Source organism: Giraffa tippelskirchi, chromosome 10 (assembly GCF_054371585.1).
Source record: "Giraffa tippelskirchi isolate mGirTip1 chromosome 10, T2T-mGirTip1v1.2.pri, whole genome shotgun sequence".
Taxonomy (NCBI): Eukaryota; Metazoa; Chordata; class Mammalia; order Artiodactyla; family Giraffidae; genus Giraffa; species Giraffa tippelskirchi.
Window position 1 is genome coordinate 76,123,180 of NC_137284.1, and position 22,744 is coordinate 76,145,923.

General features: G+C 36.7%; 1 long non-coding RNA gene across 1 annotated transcript in view; it reads right to left on the reverse strand.

Moving 5' to 3' along the window:
• LOC145524478 (uncharacterized) overlaps positions 1–22,744 on the reverse strand; it is a 252,310-nt gene that overhangs the window by 190,129 nt on the left and 39,437 nt on the right. Inside the window, exon 3 of the long non-coding RNA XR_014067565.1 lies at positions 2,987–3,144. This is a non-coding gene — a long non-coding RNA (uncharacterized LOC145524478). The remainder of the gene's footprint in view (positions 1–2,986; positions 3,145–22,744) is intronic.

Here is a 22,744-nt window from a genome sequence, read left to right on the forward strand (position 1 = left end):
CTGGCTATTCAGTTTATCTTAGTTTAGGTTAACATATAAAGCCAGGATTTACAGCCATCTCCAATTATACTCTACGTTCACTCAGTGTGACATCTGAACATTTGTGCTTAACCACACACCTTACTGAGCCAATCTGATTTCATATGGTCCACAAGGCAGCCCAGGTGTTTACAAGGAATTGAAGATGAACAATGCCCAAAGTGAAAATGTGTGTTAGTTGCTCAGTCATGTGGGACTCTGCAACCCCATGGACTGTAGCCCACCAGGATACTCTGTCCATGGAATTCTCCAGGCAAGAATATTGGAGTGAATAGCCATTCCCTTCTCCAGAGGATCTTCTTGGTCAATGGATTGAACCCAGGTCTCCTGCATTGCATATTCTTTACTGTCTGAGCCATCAGACAATGCCCAAGGCTCCTTGAAGAGTTCAGCAAGGAGAAAATGAAAGACAACCTAATTAAAAGAATATATGGTATTTATAAGTTATATAATACATATGTGAAAGGGCAAGTGAAAGCCACTCAGTCATGTCCAACTCTTTGTGACCCTATGGACTATCCAGTCCATGGAATTCTCCAGGCTCTGGCCTGGACAATACTGGAGTGTTCAGCCATTCCCTTCTCCAGGGTATCTTCCCAACCCAGGGATTAAACCCAGGTCTCCCACATTGCATGCAGATTCTTTACCAGCTGAGCCACCAGGGAAGCCGAAGAATACTGGAGTGGGTAGCCTATCCCTTCTCCAGCAGATCTTCCTGACCCAGGAATCAAACCAGGGTCTCCTGAATGCAGGTGGATTCTTTAACAGCTGAGCTACCAGGGAAGCCTTATGTATCATATATGTATCACATGTGTATCAAACTATAAAACCACACACACACATACACACAAATTTGAATTTTAAACAAGATTTAAAATCCACCACAAATAGCAAAAGTTACCTAGCTAGCTAACACTGATTGTATTTAATAATTATTTAAATAAAATGTGCCTTTTGTTATAATTCTTAAAAAAAATCTGACATTAAGAGGCTAAATGGGCACTGTGTAAGGTCCCACTTTGGCACTGATTCTGACTACACCATTGCTCAAAACATTAATGATGGGAATCTTATAAAGATTATTAACCAGGAAGGGGATAAAGAGGAAGATAAAATTTTAAAATATTCATGCTTCATTGACACTGGCCTAAGGCACCATGGAACCTCTTCTTTGTTATTTTTTTTCATTATACAAACTGTATATCTAATTCCTAATTCTGCATGACCTGTCATTATGGAGAAATAATAGAGAATATATCCAGAGTGAGTTGTGGCTTCCCTTATGGAGGTAAAAAAGAAAATCCCATTTAAAAAGAAGGATGAGGGCTTCCCTGGTGGCTCAGTGCTAAAGAGTCCGCTTGCTAATGCAGAAGAAATGGGCTCAATCCCTGGTTCAGAAGGACCCCATGTGCTGCATTGAGCCTGTGCTCTAAAGCCCAGGAAGCACAACACTGGGCCCACATGATGCAACTACCGAAGCCCATGTGCCCTAGAGCCCATGCTCCACAACAAGAGAAGCTACTGCAATGAGAACCCCTGCCCTGCAACTAGAGAGTAGCCCCTACTTGCCACAGCTAGAGAAAAGCCTGCACAGCAACAAAGACCCAGCATAGTGAAAAATAAATAAATAAATAAAATTTTAAAATAATAATAAGAAGAATGAAATAAAAAGAAAGAGCAGAAACAGAATTAAATACAATGGCTACTCTGATGACACAAAATAGGAACTTTAGATTTCAACATTCAGAAGGTTGGGGTGGCCAACATAAAGGAAATAATCACAGAGATATGGGCAAAATTGAACCCCAAAAACCTGCATCCAGAGAGATACAACTCTTTTCTTAGCACACAAAGTAGGACTTTCAAGGTTTCTTGCAATACAAGTTGAGAGTACCAATAATAGGTATGTATCATACTTCGATTTCAGGAATGAATCAATACTCAAAGTGACAATTTTTTAAAGCATTCTAAATGGAAAAACACTCAGAGCCATAGTGTGAAAAACATAACCTATGAGATATCGTAACAACCAAAATATTGTATTATTAAACTACAATATTGTGCAAATCATATAAAATCACAATATTATTAAAGCTCAAAGTATTGTCATTGGCAATTAGAAAGCAGCTTGTATACTGGAGTTCTCAATTGGAAAAAATATTGGGTCCTTTAAGTTGCAATTTAGAAAACACAAATGGAGGGAATGACCAAGGATGACTATATAAGGTCTAGTTATAAAGCCACTATAATTAAGAGATCTTGTAAACCTTAAAAGGAATTCTACTGCTTGAAGTGATAGGGTAAACTCAAGTAGAAATTAGTTTACTTTGCTGAAGTTATTTCAGTCCTCTACCCATCATTTTAGCCAATTTTTCTAATGCATATTACAAACCCTCATTTTACCTGGCATAATTCATACAAGCTAACAACACAACTGTGGCTTCCCCAGGTGCCTACGACTTAGTGAGCATGCACACAACACCACAATGATCCTATTTTCTGACTTACAGTCTGATAGGGATTTTTTCCTAATTTTTTATAGTCTTTCAACGGCATAAGAATTAAACATATTTATGAAAGTATGTAAGAAGTTGTTTTTATTGAAAACCATAAAATAACATGAAATAAAGGCTAGGAAAAACTGAGACAGTTAAACACAGTTAATGTTATCTTTTTTTTTTTTGAAAGTAGCAACCAAGACTTAATCACACAGTTAATCTTGTATTTGAAGTCAAATAATTTATGTATAATCAACCAAAGGTGTGTGACAGCATTACATGCAAAATCTTAATGTAATGCAATACTTCTGTATTAATATTTCATGTTTAAGGTGTTCAACTTATTTATTCCTTAAAATTATAATTGTGTGTGAATAAATTTGATTAGCACATTCACATAATTGATTTCTTATTAAAAGGAAGAAACTAGAAATAAATAAAACTCCTACCTTCCCCCCATGCAGAGTGGAAGAGGCAGTTCTCCAGGGGCACTTGTTTTAGGTCCTGACAGGAAGGAAGCACTCAGAGAATCCATTTCCTGTAGTTGCTATTATCAGTCTCCACAGCCATGATAAAAGTCTCTCACCCTTCCTTGCTTTCAGATGTCCTAAAAAGTCATAGATATGCTTTTCCATTATTTTAAAAATACAAAAATAAAATACACCAATTAAAGAGAAGGGATATGGTGGCCAGAAATATGTATTCGCTTTTGCTTAAGTCTTAATTTGAAGGCATGTTTTATCTTTTGTTCTGAAATAATTTCAAACTTACAGAAATGTTGCAAGAATTATACAAAGGACCCTGTACCCTTCACTCAGATTCATCGACTGTTAATTTTTGGCCTCACTTGCACTCTCTCTCTCTCTCACTTTATATATATATATATATGTATGTTTATATACACATAAAAAAAAATTTCCAAAACCAATTGAGAGAAAATCTTAGACACTGTACTTCATTATTCCTTTAGTACTTCAGTGTGATCTGTTGAGAAAAGGACATTCTCTTACAAAGCTCCAGTATAATGAAAAATTTTAGGAAATGAACAATGATGCTGTTATTTAATCCACAGTCCATATTCAAAATTCACCAATTATTTAGCCACATCAATGCAACAAGTAGTCTTCACAAATAAATTGGACGTTCTATCTTCTTTAAAATACAATAGATAACCAGAAGTTGTAAAAAGCCATTTTATTTCCCAGAAGGCATAGGTACTAACATATATTTATAACTATGAGCAAACATAAAAGAATGTCTTCTGCTGTCTACATAGAAAAAAAAAATATTGAACTATGGTAACATAGCCTAGCTACCTACTAGAAATGGGCAACTAGGAGAATATACAAATTACAGAATTAACATTTAATCAACTCTTTTATTATATGATAATCATGGAAGAAAAATAGAATTCAAACACATTTACAGTCTGTAGAATCCTGATCTCACAGATTCATAAAGTTAATTCACCTACTGCCATTTTACAAGTTTAACAGTGTGAAGATCTTACAATAAGACAGCAAAGGCTAAAGAACAAGTGTTTCTTCAAAGTTTGAGTTCAGTATTTGTGGGAAAAGAAGATTCCCTTCTGCTGAGGCATTCTTAGGGCTTAAAGTAAAACCTAACCTTCATACCATGATAGTTTACAATGAAATTATCAATATGAAAGAAATGGGATTAATAATTCAATCAATAAGGGGACTACTGGAGCAATCTATTTTAAAAAAAAAAACCCACAATATTCTTTACAGCACTGTACACACTGCTCAGGAAACCTTGGAAGACGTCCCAAAAGATAAAAGTACTAATGTTAAGGCTAATTCCAGGACAACTATACAAGATGAAGACATCATGGACACCTCCCTGAACAGACTGGTGAAATAGAAAATTCCAGCAGTTTTCAGTAAAAGATAGTCAATATTTGACTTTGTAAATGCATAAACACATTTAGTGAACTCCGTTATTAAAGTTAGAGCATTATAGTTTAACAAATAATACTAGAATGAAGATTAACTTAATATACCATAGTACTGTAAGGGGGCACAGGCCTATAAGGGGCAAATATGAGCGGAAATCTCAGCTCTCTTACTTCTTTACCTAAATAAAATCTTTTTCTATTTAAGCTTTCAGAATTCCAGCCACCACAATACCAAATTTCTCTGTATCTGCAATAGACTCTCTTACATATTAATGAAGAAAAGTAATTGAGTAGTATTCCACTGACTGTATCACAACTGCATTTTACAGTATATATGCTGTATAGCTTAATATGCTTTATATACAATGAGCTCTCAAGTATTTTTAAGAAAAATAATAAAGAACTTATGCTCAATGGGCGTTTACATCTACCCAAGGAATTAAGGGGGCTTCCCTGGAGGCTCAAATGGTAAAGAATGTGCCTGCAATGCAGGTGACTGAATTCCATCCCTGGGTTAGGAAGATCCCCTGGAGAAGGGAATGGCAACCCACTCCAGTATTCTTGCCTGGAGAATTCCACAGACATTCTGGTGGGCTACGGACCATGGGATGTGTATCACTGATCCTATTTATGATGCCAATTGTCCTGCTGTTCACACTATTCCTGCTGTTGGCTGAATCAAGGGTAGGCAAGGCATGAGCTAAGAGGCTGGAAGGAGACACCAGGAACTGTAGGAACTGCAGACACGTTTATTCTCTCCTGGTTGGCGTGACAGCCATAACACAACCTCTCTCCTGACTGACAGAGCAGCCCCAGCAGCAGCCACAACAAAACCATAATATAGCCATAATGGAGCCATAACATAACCTCATAAAACATACTCATGATGTTGCTCCAATGTAGCCCCAATACAGCAGCAGCCAGGGCTTCCACGAAGCTCATACAGGTTTACTGTACACAGTAGCCCATGACCAAGCAAGTACCGTGTGACATACATGCACAGTGCTATAAGTGATCAGAGTTGTTACGTTACCTTGCTAAGTCACTGCTGACAGAACATGGGGCAAGAGGTGTGAGAGCATGGGACAAGAGAGCCTGACTGGTGCCATCTTGTTAATTTCCCCACAGGTCACAAAGAGTCAGGCATGACTGAGTGACTAACACACACACAGAGAAGGAATTTTTACCATAACTGTACTGTACTTTAGAACTAAAATGTATATAAACTTTTCTATCAATTCAAAATTTAAAAGATTAATTTTTAAAGATATGTCATGTTCTCCCTTTAAAAGGAAATTATGTATTTCAGGTTTTTTTAATATAATAAGAAAAGTTTTAACAATTACTTGGGATTTTGCTTTTTGTTTTTTTCATTTAGAGACCATGTTTAAAAACTGCTAGTTGGAAATTATGTAAGCAATATTTATAATCATTTCAATCCCCTCAGTGTGCCTCTGTAAGCAAGTCTTCTATTTTGTGCAATTAAATTATATATATGTGTATATATATATATAATTGAAAATATTTTGTTTTTTAACAAAAGTAAATTTAGCTAAATTACAGATAAAAATAAAAACTTAAAGGTGCTTGGCAGATAATTCAATTATAGTGTTCAGCTTACAGAAAAGGAAACTTAAATAAAGCAAGACAAAAAAAGTTCAAACAAAATCAAATCTGATGTCTCATTTGTGCACCATGTTCACATGAATAATGTGAAAGAAGAAATTATTTCTTCACTCTACATAAATTCATTCTTAGCTTCATTTTTAAGGACAATTAGGTTTTAATTTAAAAAATTCTTTTAAAATGTACTGTCTGCTGATGCTATCACCAACAACCCTAGACTACAATATTCCTGCAGTCATGCCACCCCCGACAGTCCATCCAACACCCTCCCTGCATAAATCATCCAACTAATTCACATCTTTAAATTGTAATATTTAATCCCCAAATCAAAATTTTGAAAAGAATGGCCAACTAGGGGGAAAAAAAATCAAAGTTTCTTGGAATAGGGAATGTGAAAACATGGTAACAGCTGCTAGGCACAGATGAAGAGTTTTTTTATTTTTCATCCAAAATAGAAATCATTAAATTCTCCAAGAAGAGTCAGAGACAGCCTTGACTTTCTGTGCTGTTTTTAAAATCTTTACTACATCTCCAAGGAAGGGAGTGGCTACCTTTAACATTTATTTGGTAGCTATTTACTTGGAGCAAAAACTGAGGGCACCTAACGAGCCGAATAAACTAAAAGTACCACATTTTCTTAGATTCATCTCCTCGGATTTCAAATACCCACTTCTTCCTTCTGCTTCTCAAACATGAATCAGGAAGAAGCACCTGGGGTAGGGGTTCACTTCACTACAACTAGAGGGGCTTATAAGCAAACAATATAAATAAAACAAGTTGAGTTGTCTGCTTACCAGGCTTTCTTAAGCTGCTCTGATCAAAGTATATATTTCATAAATGTGGGTAACTTTGTCATGGAACCATTTAGGGAGGAAAAATCCAATGAAGTAAATTCTACTACATCTGGACTCCAAAACATACAATGTTTGTATGAATTCCATGAGAGTATTTATCAGCATTATATGCTAGAATCAGACAACTTGATTTTGAATTCCAACACAATGCAGGAAGGGAAGATTCCCTGGAGAAGGAAATGGCAACCCACTCCAGTACCCTTGCCTGGAAAATCCCGTGGACAGAGAAGCCCTGTAGGCCACAGTCCATGGGGTCGCAAAGAGCCAGACATGACTAAGTGACTTCATTCACTTCAATGCAGGAAAGATCACAGAAGAGCAAATAAATTAACCTCTCCTCGTCTCTTTACTTCATTCATACATAATAGCTGGGAAGATCCCCTGGAGGAGGACATGGCAACCCACTCCAGTCCTCTTGCCTGGAGAATTCCATGGACAGAAGAGCCTGGTGGGCTACAGTCCATAGGGTCGCACAGAGTCAGACACAAATGAAGTGACTAAGCAGCAGCAGCAGCAGCAGTTAGCTCATCATATGGTAAGAGTGAAACTAAATAGAAAGTTATAACTTTCACAGCATATAATATTTAACCATGCTTTGGGCTGCAAGTACCAGACTTCTAGAGTAGCAACATCTTGAACTCATATACCAAGTTGCTGAAGGTGGGCAGTTGCACACATGGGCTCAATGACTCAACACTACAAGGGTCACATCTCTATTAGACTCATAGCCTTTTTCTTATGCTAATAAACTCATGGTTACAAGATGGCTTCCTTAGTTATGATCATCACATTAATGTTATCTAGCCAGCCTCACCCCCAGGTTTCATTAACTGAAAATATTCAATCTCTATCAAATTACTAATGGCATTTTTCACAGAATTAGAGCAAAAAAATTTTCACAATTTGTACGGAAACACAAAAGACCTCAAATAGCCAAAGCAATCTTGAGGAAGAAAAATGGAACCGGAGGAATCAGGCTCCCTGACTTCAGACTATACCAAAGCCACCATCATCAAAACGGCATGGTACTGGCACAAATACAGATCAATGGAACAGGACAGGAAGTCCAGAGATAAATCCACACACCTATGGTCATCTAATCTATGACAAAGAAGGCAAGAATATACAACGGAGAAAAGACAGTCTCTTTGATAAGTGGTACTGGGAAAATTGGACAGCTACATGCAAAAGAATGAAATTGAAACACTTCCTAAAACCATACACAAAGATATATTTAAAATGGATTAAAGACCTAAATATGAGGCCAAACACTATAAAAACCTAAGACGAAAACACAAGAAGAATACTCTTTGACATAAATCACAGCAAGATATTTTCTGACTCACCTCCTAGAGCAATGCAAATAAAAACCAAAATAAACAAATGAGACCTAAGCAAACTTGAAAGCTTTTGCACGGCAAAGGAAACCATAATAATATGAAAGCACAACCCTCAGATTGGGACAAAATGTTGGCAAATGAAGCAACTGACAAGGGAAAATCTCCAAAATATACAAACAGCTCATGCAGTTCAATATCAAAAATAATTGGAAATAGACGCTTAGCTTCAAGAAAGTGCCCAAGGGAGAGAGGTTGGAAATGGCTGTTAGAAAAAATAATTAACAGTACCTGACACATAATTTCCTTTGAATAACTGTAAAAAGTATGTTCACTTCAGTTCAGTCACTCAGTTGTGTCCGACTTTTTCCGACCCCATGAATCACAGCACGCCAGGACTCCCTGTCCATCACCAACTCTCGGAGTTTACCTGAGAGTCCATTGAGTTGGTGATGCCATCCAGCCATCTCATCCTCTGTCGTCCCCTTCTCCTCCTGCCCCCAATCCTTCCCAGCATCAGGGTCTTTTCCAATGAGTCAACTCTTTGCATCAGGTGGCCAAAGTATTGGGAGTTTCAGCTTCAACACCAGTCCTTCCAATGAACACCCAGGACTGACTGACCTCCTTTAGGATGGACTGGTTGGATCTCCTTGCAGTCCAAGAGACTCTCAAGAGTCTTCTCCAACACCACAGTTCAAAAGCAGCAATTCTTTGGTGCTCAGCTTTCTTCACAGTCCAGCTCTCACATCCATACATGACCACTGGAAAAACCATAGACTTGACTAGACGGACCTTTGTTGGCAAAGTAATGCCTCTGCTTTTTAATATGCTACCTAGGTTGGTCATAACTTTCCTTCCAAGGAGTATGCGTCTTTTAATTTCATGGCTGCAATCACCATCTGCAGTGATTATGGAGCCCAAAAAAATAAAGTCTCACACTGTTTCCACTGTTTCCTCATCTATTTCCCATGAAGTGATGGGACCAGATGCCATGATCTTAGTTTTCTGAATGTTGAGCTTTAAGCCAACTTTTTCACTCTCCTCTTTCACCTTCATCAAGAGGCTCTTTAGTTCCTCTTCACTTTCTGCCATAAGGGTGGTGTCATCTGCATATCTGAGGTTATTGATATTTCTCCCAGCAATTTTGAGTCCACCATGTTCTTCTTCCAGCCCAGTGTTTCTCATGATGTATTCTGCATATAAGTTAAATAAGCAGGGTGACAATATACAGCCTTGACGTACTCCTTTTCCTATTTAGAACCAGTCTGTTGTTCCATGTCCAGTTCTAACTGTTGCTTCCTGACCTGCATACAGGTTTCTCAAGAGGCAGGTCAGGTGGTCTGGTATTCCCATCTCTTTCAGAATTTTCCACAGTTTATTGTGATCCACGCAGTCAAAGGCATTGGCATAGTCCATAATGCAGAAATAGATATTCTTCTGGAACTCTCTTGCTTTTTGATGATCCAGTGGATGTTGGTAATTTGATATCTGGTTCCTCTGCCTTTTCTAAACCCAGCTTGAACATGTAGAAGTTCACGGTTCATGTATTGCTGAAGCCTGGCTTGGAGAATTTTGAGCATTACTACGAGCATGTGAGATGAATTCAATTGGGCGGTAGTTTGAGCATTCATTGGCATTGCCTTTCTTCGTGATTGGAATGAAAACTGACGTTTTCCAGTCCTGTGGCCACTGCTGAGTTTTCAGCTTTGCTGGCATACTGAGTGCATCACCTTCACAGCATCATCTTTTAGGATTTGAAATAGCTCAACTGGAATTTCATCACCTCCACTAGCTTTATTCGTAGTGATGCTTTCTAAGGCCCACTTGACTTCACATTCCAGGATGTCTGGCTCTAGGTGAGTAATCACACCATCGTGATTATCTGGGTCTTGAAGATCTTTTTTGGACAGTTCTTCTGTGTATTCTTGCCACCTCTTCTTAATATCTTCTGCTTCTGTTAGGTCCATACCATTTCTGCTCTTTATTGAGCCCACCTTTGCATGAAATATTCCCTTCGTATCTCTAATTTTCTGGAAGAGATCTCTAGTCTTTCCCATTCTATTGTTTTCCTCTATTTCTTTGCATTGATCGCTAAGGAAGGCTTTCTTATCTCTGCTCACTATTCTTTGGAACTCTGCATTCAAATGGGTATATCTTTCCTTTTCTCCTCTGCCTTTTGCTTCTCTTCTTTTCACAGCTATTTGTAAGGCCTCCTCAGACAGCCATTTTGCTTTTTTGCATTTCTTTTCCATGGGGATGATCTTGATCCCTGTGTCCTGTACAATGTCACGAACTTCCATCCATAGTTCATCAAGCACTCTGTCTTTCAGATCTAGTCCCTTAAATCTATTTCTCACCTTCACTGTATAATCGTTAAGGATTTGATTTAGGTCATACCTGAACGGTCTAGTGGTTTTCCCTACTTTCTTCAATTTAAGTCTGAATTTGGCAATAAGGAGTTCATGATCTGAGCCACAGCCAGCTCTTGGTCTTGTTTTTGCTGACTGTACAGAGCTTCTCCATTTTTGGCTGCAAAGAATATAATCAATCTGATTTTGGTGTTGACCATCTGGTGATGTTCATGTGTAGAGTCTTCCCTTTTGTTGTTTACTCTTGTACATTTATTTTTGTCCTAGGGTTGCTTACTTCATCAAATCCCATAAGCCTCCCTCACTCTGATCTCAACAGTACATGATAAAATGTTTTTTCACAAAAGGTGATTAATATGCCTTCTGTAAAACCTGGCACAGACATCAGAACAACAGAGGGGACATATCTTGGGATCATCCTAAGGAATAAAAAATCAAATATATCCAATTCTTTTATTTAAGCAATTCCCTAAAATTATATTTTTAATAACTAAAATGTCAAATTGTGCAATTTAAATAAAGTGCTTCCTTTAAACAACTACTCTGTAGTTAGTTCAGTGAGGTATGATGTCCTGCCTGAAGTTGCAAAACCTGACTCTATACTTTGCACATTGGTTCTGCTAGCTTACACATGCTTAATCTTTATTGCCATCTTCTGGAGGATATGCTTCTATATGCAAATAGGTAATACTGGGCCAATACATTTCCTCTGGAACTGGGATCTGGAAATACATGTCCTTTTGGGTGTCTCAAATTAAAATATAGGTCAAATGCCATAATCACAGAGCATCTTAACCTGGGCCATGGAGACAAGTCACTTTAGAGTGCATTTCAGAAATAACAAGAAAGCCACTTGCCTAGAAAAACAAGAGCCCATTTATAAGCAAAGGTTTGTATTTCCACTATTATAGTTCCATATTAATAGATAAAATGAACCATGGCAAAAAACAGGTACTACTGGAAATAGTGATCTTTTAAATGTATCAATCACTCCCAGTTTACTGTAAATGAGTTTGGAGTGCTTTCTTTTTATGACAGATGATGAATGAGGTGCAGGGCTGAGGAATACAATTCATGAATGACATGAATATCATTTCTCTAAACATCACATAGTTCAGCCCTGCTACCAAATAGGTAGACACAAGAAGTCACAGCTTGAATCTGGAATTGCTTAGAGGAGGGAAAGACCAAGCTGTGAAAAAAACAATGATTTTATTTGGCACCCAAGGCATGGCATCCAAGGGAGTATGGCACCACAGTTTGTAAACAGTTCGAATCTAGGAATCTGACTTCAATTCATTAATCATCCACAAGGCAAGGTGAGCAGTCATAGGAAACAGCTTAGGTAGAGAGCCTGACAGCTAAAACTGGAGAACTCTATCACCATAGAGTAGCAACTCAGTCACCCAGCCATGGCTCAAGATTAAATTCCAGTCTCTGAGTCCATGGCATGAAAAGTAGCACAACAATTCAGTCCTAGAGTTACTGGGGTATTGAAAGTGCATTATGACAAGAAACACTAGTACAGTGCATTTTACCCTCCTTGCTTCTAGGTTTACAAAGAAAATGGATGCAGGTGCTCACAGAAGTGGCTCTGGGCACTCAGCACTTCTGTAATCCTCCATCTCCACAGACCAGAAGGGACAATCCAATGGGCAGAAGAGACTAAAGACTGGTTCTCTGAATCACACCCATGGGCAAAGCCAGAAGGAAGAAAGTAAGAGGAACTTGAAGCTCAAACTTAGGTCAGGAAGGTACCTAGGGTTGTGGCTGAGTTCTGAATAGAAAGCAGATGGCTCTTGCCATGCAAGTAGAAGACCCAGTACTTATAGTGGCCTTTATTTAAAGGATATACTCATATTGTTCAAACAATTCATTCATGAAACAAATATTTACTGAATCTGTACTATAGGAGGAGCATAATGTTAAGCACTACAGATACACTATGAAAAAAATAGATATGGTCTGCTCTTTAAAATATTACTGACATTAAGTAACAAATTCAAATCTTTTCTTACATATTTCAGTAAGTATCATATGGGAAAAGAACACAAGACTTGTTCTAAGAAAGAACAATAGTGCCAGGTGGCCAACTACTTTTGAGTTAAGAGATCAAAAATGATCTTTCCAAGGAAGATATGTTCAAAGAACAAGCAACAGAGAAACATAAATTCTTTTCTAACATTTTAAATAAATTTAAACTTTAATATCATTATATATGTGATATTTTATAGTAATATATAATAATATATACAGATATATTACTATATAGGGATTATTGTCCAATGATTAACGGCAAACAACTAAAATCAACTTTCAAAAGACTGGTTTTACTATGAAATATAACACTACTGCTGGATTCTTAATGACCTGTCCTTTCAGGTGAGAGAAGAGTTTAACCTTTCATGAGAGACCCAGAAGATGAGAAGCGAAAGAGCATATCCCATATACTAGTTACATATAGGCATATCTACTTCTAAAACAGCAATATTTAATCTTGGTTATTATTTATGCAATCTGAATATAACAGCTGAAATCTGGGCAAACAAGCAAACTCAAATGGGTATCTATGTTCAAGATCAGAGGCTTCCACATTGATAGAAGATCTTGAGCACTAGTGGGTACACCTAGTTCTGGGAAAAATATCAGAGTAATTTCAATAATATATAATTTCAATATATATATAAAATATATAGTAATTTCAATAAATAATTATAGAATAAGCAGACAAACTTATTGGGGTATAATGTACAATCAAATTCACAATGCTATCAATTCCCAAAGGAAGGTAAGAATTCTAAACTTTGAATGACTCAACTGGAGGTAAATGGGCCTAAAATTTTCCTTCTATACACAAAAGTTTGTGAGCATACAGAAGGAAATATGAAGGGGCCCTCCAAGGGTACATATTATATGGTATGTTAAATGTGTGAAAATTTCATCAAGTATATGCTTATCATTTGCACAAACTTTTCTGTTGGTATATAATATGAAAATGCCAGTTAAAATTAGTTTGTTTGGCATTTTTTAGTTTGAGAAGGAAAAAAATCAAGTCCAGGAAAATTCAGATATACTTTTATGGGACACAACAGAACAATATCTTTAAAGGAAAATTTAGAGCAGCTTTTACAGAATTATGAATCAGTTAGGAAGCCATTCCCAAGCATGCTACTTATTTTAAATAATGGGAGGATTTTCAAGAAGTACACAAAAGCTAATAAAATCAGAAATCATTGTGTTTACCTAAAATAAAATTTCACCTTAACTGCAGATTTTGAAAATCAGTATCATCCTTTAATCTGTATTTTAATCATAACTTTATCTTCACATATGGTCTTAATTTACACACACCTGGAAAGTTTTATATTTGCTCTTTTGCAATTTCAATCATTGATGCCTAAGGCAAGTGCTCATAAAACTATAAACACTATGTTTGCATCTTTCATCTATCAAGCAAAAAATAAAAGGAGCAGGATGCTTACTCTATAAGAACAATGGAGAAAAATCTGAAGTTGTACTTAATAGTTATGAAATAATCTAAGCTAAAGTAAAAATATTTCTCTCTTGAGACTCATTTTGCTGTGCTTTTCTCTGCTCTTTGTATTTTAGATACTTTCAGACATGAAACAACTTCTTCCAAATGTTCATCCTAATTCCTGTGGGTATTTCCCATTTACTAATATATTTTTTATACCGATATCCACTTGAAATTTTGGATTTCTAAATCGCAAGTAATTATACAAGGATAAGGTACTCTTTCACTCTGTCCTCATGGATTTGTCTTAGATAACATACAATTGATAATGATTATCCCCTCTACATGTATAATAGCAATGAAGCTCTTGAAGAGAATTGGGGTCAATTTGTATATTGTACTTGTAATTGTGTACCATTACTCTTAGAGCGTTCTATATCATTATTCTTAGAGAACTTGTCAAACAATAACCTAGGACATAAGTTATACAGACTCATGACAGTCATTTATTTGTGAGCAAATGACAAAAGGAAAGAAAAGAGCAGAGTTTGAATACAACGAAAAATTAAAATTTTCCATATCTGTGATTTTCTTCACGAATGAAACCTTAAATTCACTGCAGAAAAAAAAAATCCCTGAGCACTTGCTAATGCTGTGGTTTATTCCAACAGTTGCTTCACATCAGATCATACAATCCTTCATTCACTTTGTGAAACCAGTTACTCATGGTCACTCAATTTCATTTTCTTTCTTATTGGACTCTAAAAGAGGCATTCACCAGGACTTGTGTTCTCAAAGGTTAAAATACCCCATGAACCACTACATCACTTTGAAAGTATGTCCCGGTCATAGGAACAAACTCAGCAACATAACTCCAGGGAAGGGAATGGGTAAACCTTAATTTTAATCTGATCTCTCTGCTACTAACTAGATGAGGAAAAACTCAGCTAATTTTCCACTTCAAGTGTCTGCCTCAGATATATTTTTTTAATAAAAAAGCAGTTGTCTAGTGCAGAAGTTCATAAAATATATTCCAAAGCACTAAGATGCTTCATAAAAAGCTTGGGCAAGACTATCTACATATATACATATATATAGTCTATAGACTATATAATAGACTATATAGCTCGGTTGGAAATTCACAAGGAGCATTAACACAGTAAAGGTTCTGAGAATTCCTGCAGCTCTGTTTAATTGTATTCAACCTATACAGACTATTTTTTACAACCTAACATCCCTACACATCTATGGAACCTGTATTGAGAAATGCTGCACTCGTGGTTTTCAAACTATGTTCTGCAAAATGGAGGTGAAGATCAGAAAGCACTCAGCAAGTAGGACACTGGGTCCTCTGCCCCCTCTTCAATCATTTTACTTTTGAGCCTCAATGTACAATATTACTTTGAATAAAAGAATTCATTACTTTAAAATTCTTTTGTGTTTCTAAAATTTTATGACTTAGAAATGATTTATTTCTAGTCTAAATCAACAAGTTGAGCTTATTATAGGATTGCACAGAAAGGGCCCACAGTAATTCTAAGAGAAGTTCTTATGATAGGCTGAATTATTATTCATGTCACTCCCTCCACATCCTTACTGTGCTTTCCTGGAGGCTGAGTTCACTTCGGAGAAGGCGATGGCATCCCACTCCAGTACTCTTGCCTGGAAAGTCCCAGGGATGGAGGAGCCTGGTGGGCTGCAGTCCATGGGGTCGCTAAGAGTCGGATACGACTCAGCGACTTCACTTTCACTTTTCACTTTCATGCATTGGAGAAGGAAATGGCAACCCACTCCAGTGTTCTTGCCTGGAGAATCCCAGTGACAGCGGAGCCGGGTGGGCTGCCGTCTATGGGATCGCACAGAGTTGGACACGACTGAAGCGACTTAGCAGCAGCAGCAGCAGAGTTCACTTGTCTGCCCCTATGATTTGGGGCTAGGTCACCTGACTTGCTTTGGTCAATGGATTGTGAGGGTCCAATGTACTTACATGGTTTACTCCCTTGATCTCTCTTCATCGTGAGAAGAGAATGGCCCAGACATTAGAAGAGACATGAAGCCCAGCTGATACCAACAAAGCCAACAACCCACCCACAGGACTCATGGGAACATGAACAAGAAATAAGTGTTTCCTGCTGTGAGCCTCAGGTACTTGGGGGTCACTTGTTGACACAGCAGAAGCTGAAATTGTAAATCAAATCTACACTGATCTGACTCTAAATCATATGCCTGCAATATTACCCTTGAATAGCTTTGGATTAGAAAATAAACTTAAAGGTAGGAATTGTTAAAGCCACTAACAGTCTTGCAATACATCTGTATAACTTTGAAAAAGTACAATAATGCTATGTTTCCTCACTCTATAACCAATTTCCTTTCTTCACTCTCCAAAGGTAAATGCTTTGCCCACCATAATTCATAGGGACAATCAATGGTTAACAACAGTGTCAATAAAACTCACTATATAGTGTTCAGTCATGAGAATCAAGTGATTGCTCCTTTGTTAATGAAGCCAAATTCTGCTTTTGATTGAGATTTAGTAAGAAAAATTCTAGTATGCTTTACCCATGCCTATAATTATTTTCAGACAACTAATTATGTCAAAATTAAAACTCAGCTATATTTAATCAAGCTGTAACTCAAACAAGAGCCTTCCCAACCAACACGCATGAAAAGCAATCCATAAATAATAATTTAAAAAGCTATATTCATTTTCATTCTAAAAACTGAAACCACAACTACTAAAAACGGGTACACAGGGAATGAATAAGCTTTCACTTTACTCAAGTTCTTTAAATGTACAGGAGAGTTATATATGAAAATAGGTTCCATATTATATGGAATGACCATGGAACTACTCTGTTTAATAGAAAATACAGTTGGAAAAACACTTAACTCTGAGAAAAAATTCTACCAGTAAGGTATCAACCCATGGTCATGCATAAGTAAATGCAAAATGAAAACCTTCTGGAAGCAGTCTATCTTCATAGAGTTAAACATGTGCACAGAAGGGCCATACAATTAAAAGGAGAATTATATAGGAATGATAAGAGAAAGATAGCAGAAAGATTTAAAATTACCAGGCAGTGAATACTAATAATACACGTGAACGTATAGTTCATGATTCTTTTGAAAAAGAATGAGAAAGGGATTTGTGATCTATAGGGGGAGAGGAATCTCTCTTTTACTTAAATAATTTAAAATAATAGCCAGGTCTCCTGCATTGCAGGCAGACGCTTTACCCTCTGAGCTACCAGGGAAACCCATTTATTAAGCACCAGGAATGTGACAGTGAAGAGTTTAATGTAAGTAGGAAACAACAACCTGACACAGTAATGCTATGCTCATTTTACAGATGAACAGATGAAAACTTCTACACTTTAAGTAGCATGCATGTATGCATGCTCAGTAGCTTCAGTTGTGTCCAACTCTTTGCAACCCTATAGACAATAGACTGCCAGGCTCTTCTGTTCATGGGCTTTTCCTGGCAAGATTACTGGAGTGGGTTGCCATGCCCTCCTCAAGGGGATCTTCCTGACCCAGGGATTGAACCCGCATCCCATGCATCTACTGCATTGCAGGCAGATTCTTTACTGCTGAGCCACCGGGGAAGCCCTTAAGTAATATGTTTTCACAACTATTAAAAAATGGATGTGCTTAAATATAAATTAAAGTGATAACACATGACAAGATTAAGATAAAAATAGAGAAGCCAACTAAAATCAGAAATGAAAGAGAAGACATTATAACTAATACCACAGAAATAATAAAAGCTCACAGGGGACTATTATGAACAATTATACCTAAAAACTGCACAATCTAGGAGAAATAGGTAACTTCTAAAAACATACAAAGCACCAAGACTGAATTATGAAGAAATAGAAGATATGAACAGATTTATAACTAGTAAGGAGGATGAATCAGTAATTAAAAATCTCCCAACAAGGGAAGAACTAAGGACCAGACAGCTTCACTGGTGAATTCTATCAAACATTTAAAGAATTAATATCAACCCTATTTAAACTCTTCCAAAAAAAGAAGAAGGAACACTTCTAAACTCATTTTATAATGTCAGAATTACTCTTGACACCAAAGCTAGAATACACACTACAAAAAAATAAACCAAAACTAAAAATCATGATCCCTGATCAATACTGACACAAAATCCTCAACAAAACACTAGCAAACCAAATCCAATGGTGCATTAAAAAACTTACACATCATCACCACCAAGTGGAATCTGGTTTATTTAGTTATTTATTGTTACAATGCAAAGGTAGTTCAACGTACAAAAATCAATCAAATGTAATCACCACAAGACAAAATGAAGGACAAAAAATTATCTCAATTGATGCAGAAAAAGAATTTGACAAAATTCAACACCTATTCATGATTAAAAAAACTCAAAAAACTTAGAAATAGAGGGAAATGATATCAACATAATTAAGGCCATATATTAAAATTTCTGCAGATCATTGCACAATAATGTGAATATACTTCACACTACTGAACTATACATTTAAAAATGGTGAAGATGATGAATTTTACATCATGTGTTTTTTATAATAATGTTTAAAAGTGAAAAGAGAACACATATCCAGATTTTTTCACAGATGTTTTACTGAAACATGCACTGGAGGAGACTGAAAGGAACAAACAGTAAGCAGTCCAGGTGGAATGAAGTGTTAAGGTGAACAAGTATTGATAGTTATATTGACAGTTATATAGTTATATTAAATGAGAATAACATGGTAGGAAACCAGAGCTGTTATATAAATACCAATATACACAGTAGCCTGTAGTTCAAATGCCAGGATATGTACCTTTATAAGAGATATAAATGACAATAATTTTCTTCAAAGATTTAGTACCTACTTCATTATCATCACTGTATTAGTTGCTAAGATAGCCATAACAAAATACCACAGACGTGTTTTTTCTTACAATTCGGAAGGCTGAAAGCCCAAGATCAAGATGTCAACAGGTTTGCTTTCTCCTCAGGTCTCTCTCCTTGGCGTCCAGAAGGGCTTTTCTCAGTGCACATGCATCCCTGATATGGTTCTCTATCTGTCCTAATCTTTTCTTATAAGGACACCAGTCAGATTGGATTAGGGCTCACCATAATAGCCTCACTTAATCATAATTACCTCTTTAAAAGCCCTATCTTCAAACACAGTAACAGACTTTAAGGTAACAGGGGTTAAGGTTTCAACATACGAATATAGGAGGAACACAATTCAGTCCATAATAATCACACTGTTTAATGCCCTAGTTAATTGTACATGTGGTTTTTGCTAAAGAAAAACAGAACTTATGGGTGAATAGTTCAGGTCATATGCTACCAGCCAGGGATAATAAACTCAATGGACAAGAGTTTGAGCAAGCTCCAGGAGTTGATGAAGGACAGGGAAGCCTGGTGTGCTGCAGTCCACGGGGTCACAAAGAGTCAGACATGACTGAGTGACTGAACTGAGGGAAAATAAGAGAATGTAATTCTTTTATATCCTCAGCATCACCAGCCACTTATAATTTCACAAATTATACATTTCTACAGATGTAGCTTCTTTTGTTTGGTTGGTTAGTTGGACAATTGGTTAACTATTCTATATTTTACTCAGTAGCAGGGAAAATAAAAACATCAAAAAGCAGGCTGTCAGGGCCAAGTGAAAGTTTGGAAGAACATCTCTAAATTCTGCAAGATTGTTCCCAAGAGATTTCACAACATTTCCTTAGGGAAGTCTGAGAGCAAAACTTTTCTACAAAAGGTTTTAATATTCTGGCCTCCAGATTTACCCTGGACTGGGACATTTCTAAGTATTTTTAAATGAAGTTTTTAAAAAACTGTAGGACTATTTCAGAAGTTTTCCTTTTAATATTGTAAATGAAAAGGTGACTTCATTTTGACCCCTGGAAACCAGGTATGTTTTCTCTTTCCCGGGTTCATTTTATAGTCACTTCTGTAATACACTCAACAGCCATTTATTTTCTCTTCTGAATTTTTAACTGATTTAAATCCTTAAGAAAATTATATTCTTGCACACACTAATTTTCTCAGTATCACTGACATTTATGAAGGCCAGCTGCATTAACTACATACGTACACATATATTCTTAACAAAACACAGCACAAGAGCTATTTTTAATTTAAGAGCCTAAATAAATGTGTTTATTTGTTGGTTTTCTGTTAATGGAATCTGACAGAACTGAGGAAAACAACCCAATTCATAAGCTTCTATAATTTATGAAGAGCTATGTAGCAGAGACATTACTTTGCCAACAAAGGTCCATCTAGTCAAAGCTATGGTTTTTCTAGTAGTCATGTATGGATGTGAGAGTTGGACTATAAAGAAAACTGAGTGCTGAAATATTGATGCTTTTGAACTGTGGTGTTCGAGAAGACTCTTGAGAGTCCCTTGGACAGCAAGGAGATTCAATAAGTCCATCCTAAAGGAAATCAGTCCTGAATATTCCCTGGAAGGACTGATGATGAAGCTGAAACTGCAATACTTTGGCCACCTGATGCAAAGAACTGACTCACTGGAAAAGACCCTAATGCTGGGAAAGACTGAAGGCTGGAGGAGAAGGGGACGACAGAGGATGAGATGGTTGGATGGCATCACCAACTCAATGGACATGACTTTGAGTAAACTCCAGGAGTTGGTGATGGACAGGAAGGCCTGGCGTGCTGCAGACCATGGGGTCGCAAACAGTTGGACACAACTAACAGACTGAATTGAACTGATGTACCAAATATATTCCCTTTTCAATAATATGAGATCCGGCACATTTTTAAATCCATAAAATAGAAAAATACAGGATAATAATTTAGAACAATTTCTAAATGGATGAGAAAATAAGACTGTTCAACTTTAAAAATAATTTGAGACCAGTTTACCATATCAATAAGCATATCTCTGTTTACACAGATTGGATGTTCCCAACTATCGTATTTTTAAATGTACAAGCAAATTCATGAAACTTACACCCCAAATACTGTATACAAAGGCCCAAGTTTTTTCCCCTGATTATCTTACACATATTGATCTACATGAAACATTATTTTAAAAATAACATATTTCTATTTGTAGGTTAGAGTGATGATTAAATATTTAATCTACTACACTAATAATATTCTTACATACAGCTTGCTGCTGCTGCTAAGTCGCTTCAGTTGTGTCCAACTCTGTGTGACCCCATAGACAGCAGCCAACCAGGCTCCGCCGTCCCTGGGATTCTCCAGGCAAGAATACTGGAGTGGGTTGCCATTTCCTTCTCCAGTGCCTGAAAGAGAAAAGTGAAAGTGAAGTCACTCAGTCGTGTCCGACTCTTAGTGACCCCATGGACTGTAGCCTACCAGGCTCCTCCGTCCATGGGATTTACCAGGCAAGAATACTGGAGTGGGGTGCCATTGCCTTCTCTGTACATACAGCTTACTGAAGAAAAAAAGTCATTCTAGTTCAATAGGAATATCAGCTAGAATACTGAGTACCAAAAGCAGGCATACAACATTCAAATGCAGTGTCTAAATGTTAAATTTCAAATAGATTGATATACTATTAAATTTTCCTCTATAAACCTATATATAGACACAAAATACTCTTCTACTTCACTGAAAAGTTCAAGAAACAAAGCAATTTCATGTTAGTATTTAAAATGTTAACGTCAAAGAAATAGTGATGATGATTTATATTCTGTTTCCCTTTTTTTAAATTTCTTTGAAGATATAGAAAAACCAATTTTTTGTAACTCCTAGATTAGACTGGACCCCAGTGTCCATTAATATAGCAATAAAGAGCTTCCCTGGTGGTCCAGTAGTTAAGATACACCTTGCAATGTGGTGGACATGGGTTCAATCCCTAGTCCAAGAAGATCCCACATGCTGCAGGCAACTAAGCTCATGTGCCATAACCACTAAGCCTTCACTCTAGAGCTTGCAAGTCACAACTACTGAGCCCAACTTTGCTTCAACTACTGAAAACTGAACACCCTAGATCCTGTGCTCTGTAACAAGAAAAGCCACCACATGAGGCAATGAGAAGTCCATGAACCACGAGAGTACTCCCCGTTTGCCACACTAGAGAAAGCCAGCTTGTAGCAACAAAGACCCAGCACAGCCAAGAATAAAAATAAATAATTAAGTAATTTTTAAAATATAGAATAAAACAGGGGATAGGATGAGTTGAGAATAGATCATATTTAAATGTTAACTTCCATCTAACTGTCAGAGCACTGATGTCTTCTTGGCTCCTAGGATCATCCTAACAAAGTAAATATGAGAGCATGAATGCCAGGAAATATTCCTTCCAGACAGTCTAAAAACATGAGAAGACAAGTCTGTGACAGCCATTTAGAATAAGCCCTCACTCTCTACATAAGACTTACATAAGGCAAAGACTTACATTTTCATCTCCTAATTATCTGCCACCCAGTGTACTTCTGGACTATCCTTTACCATTAATTTTTCAGCCTAATAAAAAAATTAATTGTAGTACAATTTTTTTTTTTTACTTTTTATCAAAATATAGTTGATTTACAATGCTGTGTTGATTTCAGGTATACAGCAAAGTGATTTAGTTATCAGTATACATTATATATATTCTTTTCTTCCATTTTCTTCCATTATAAGTTATT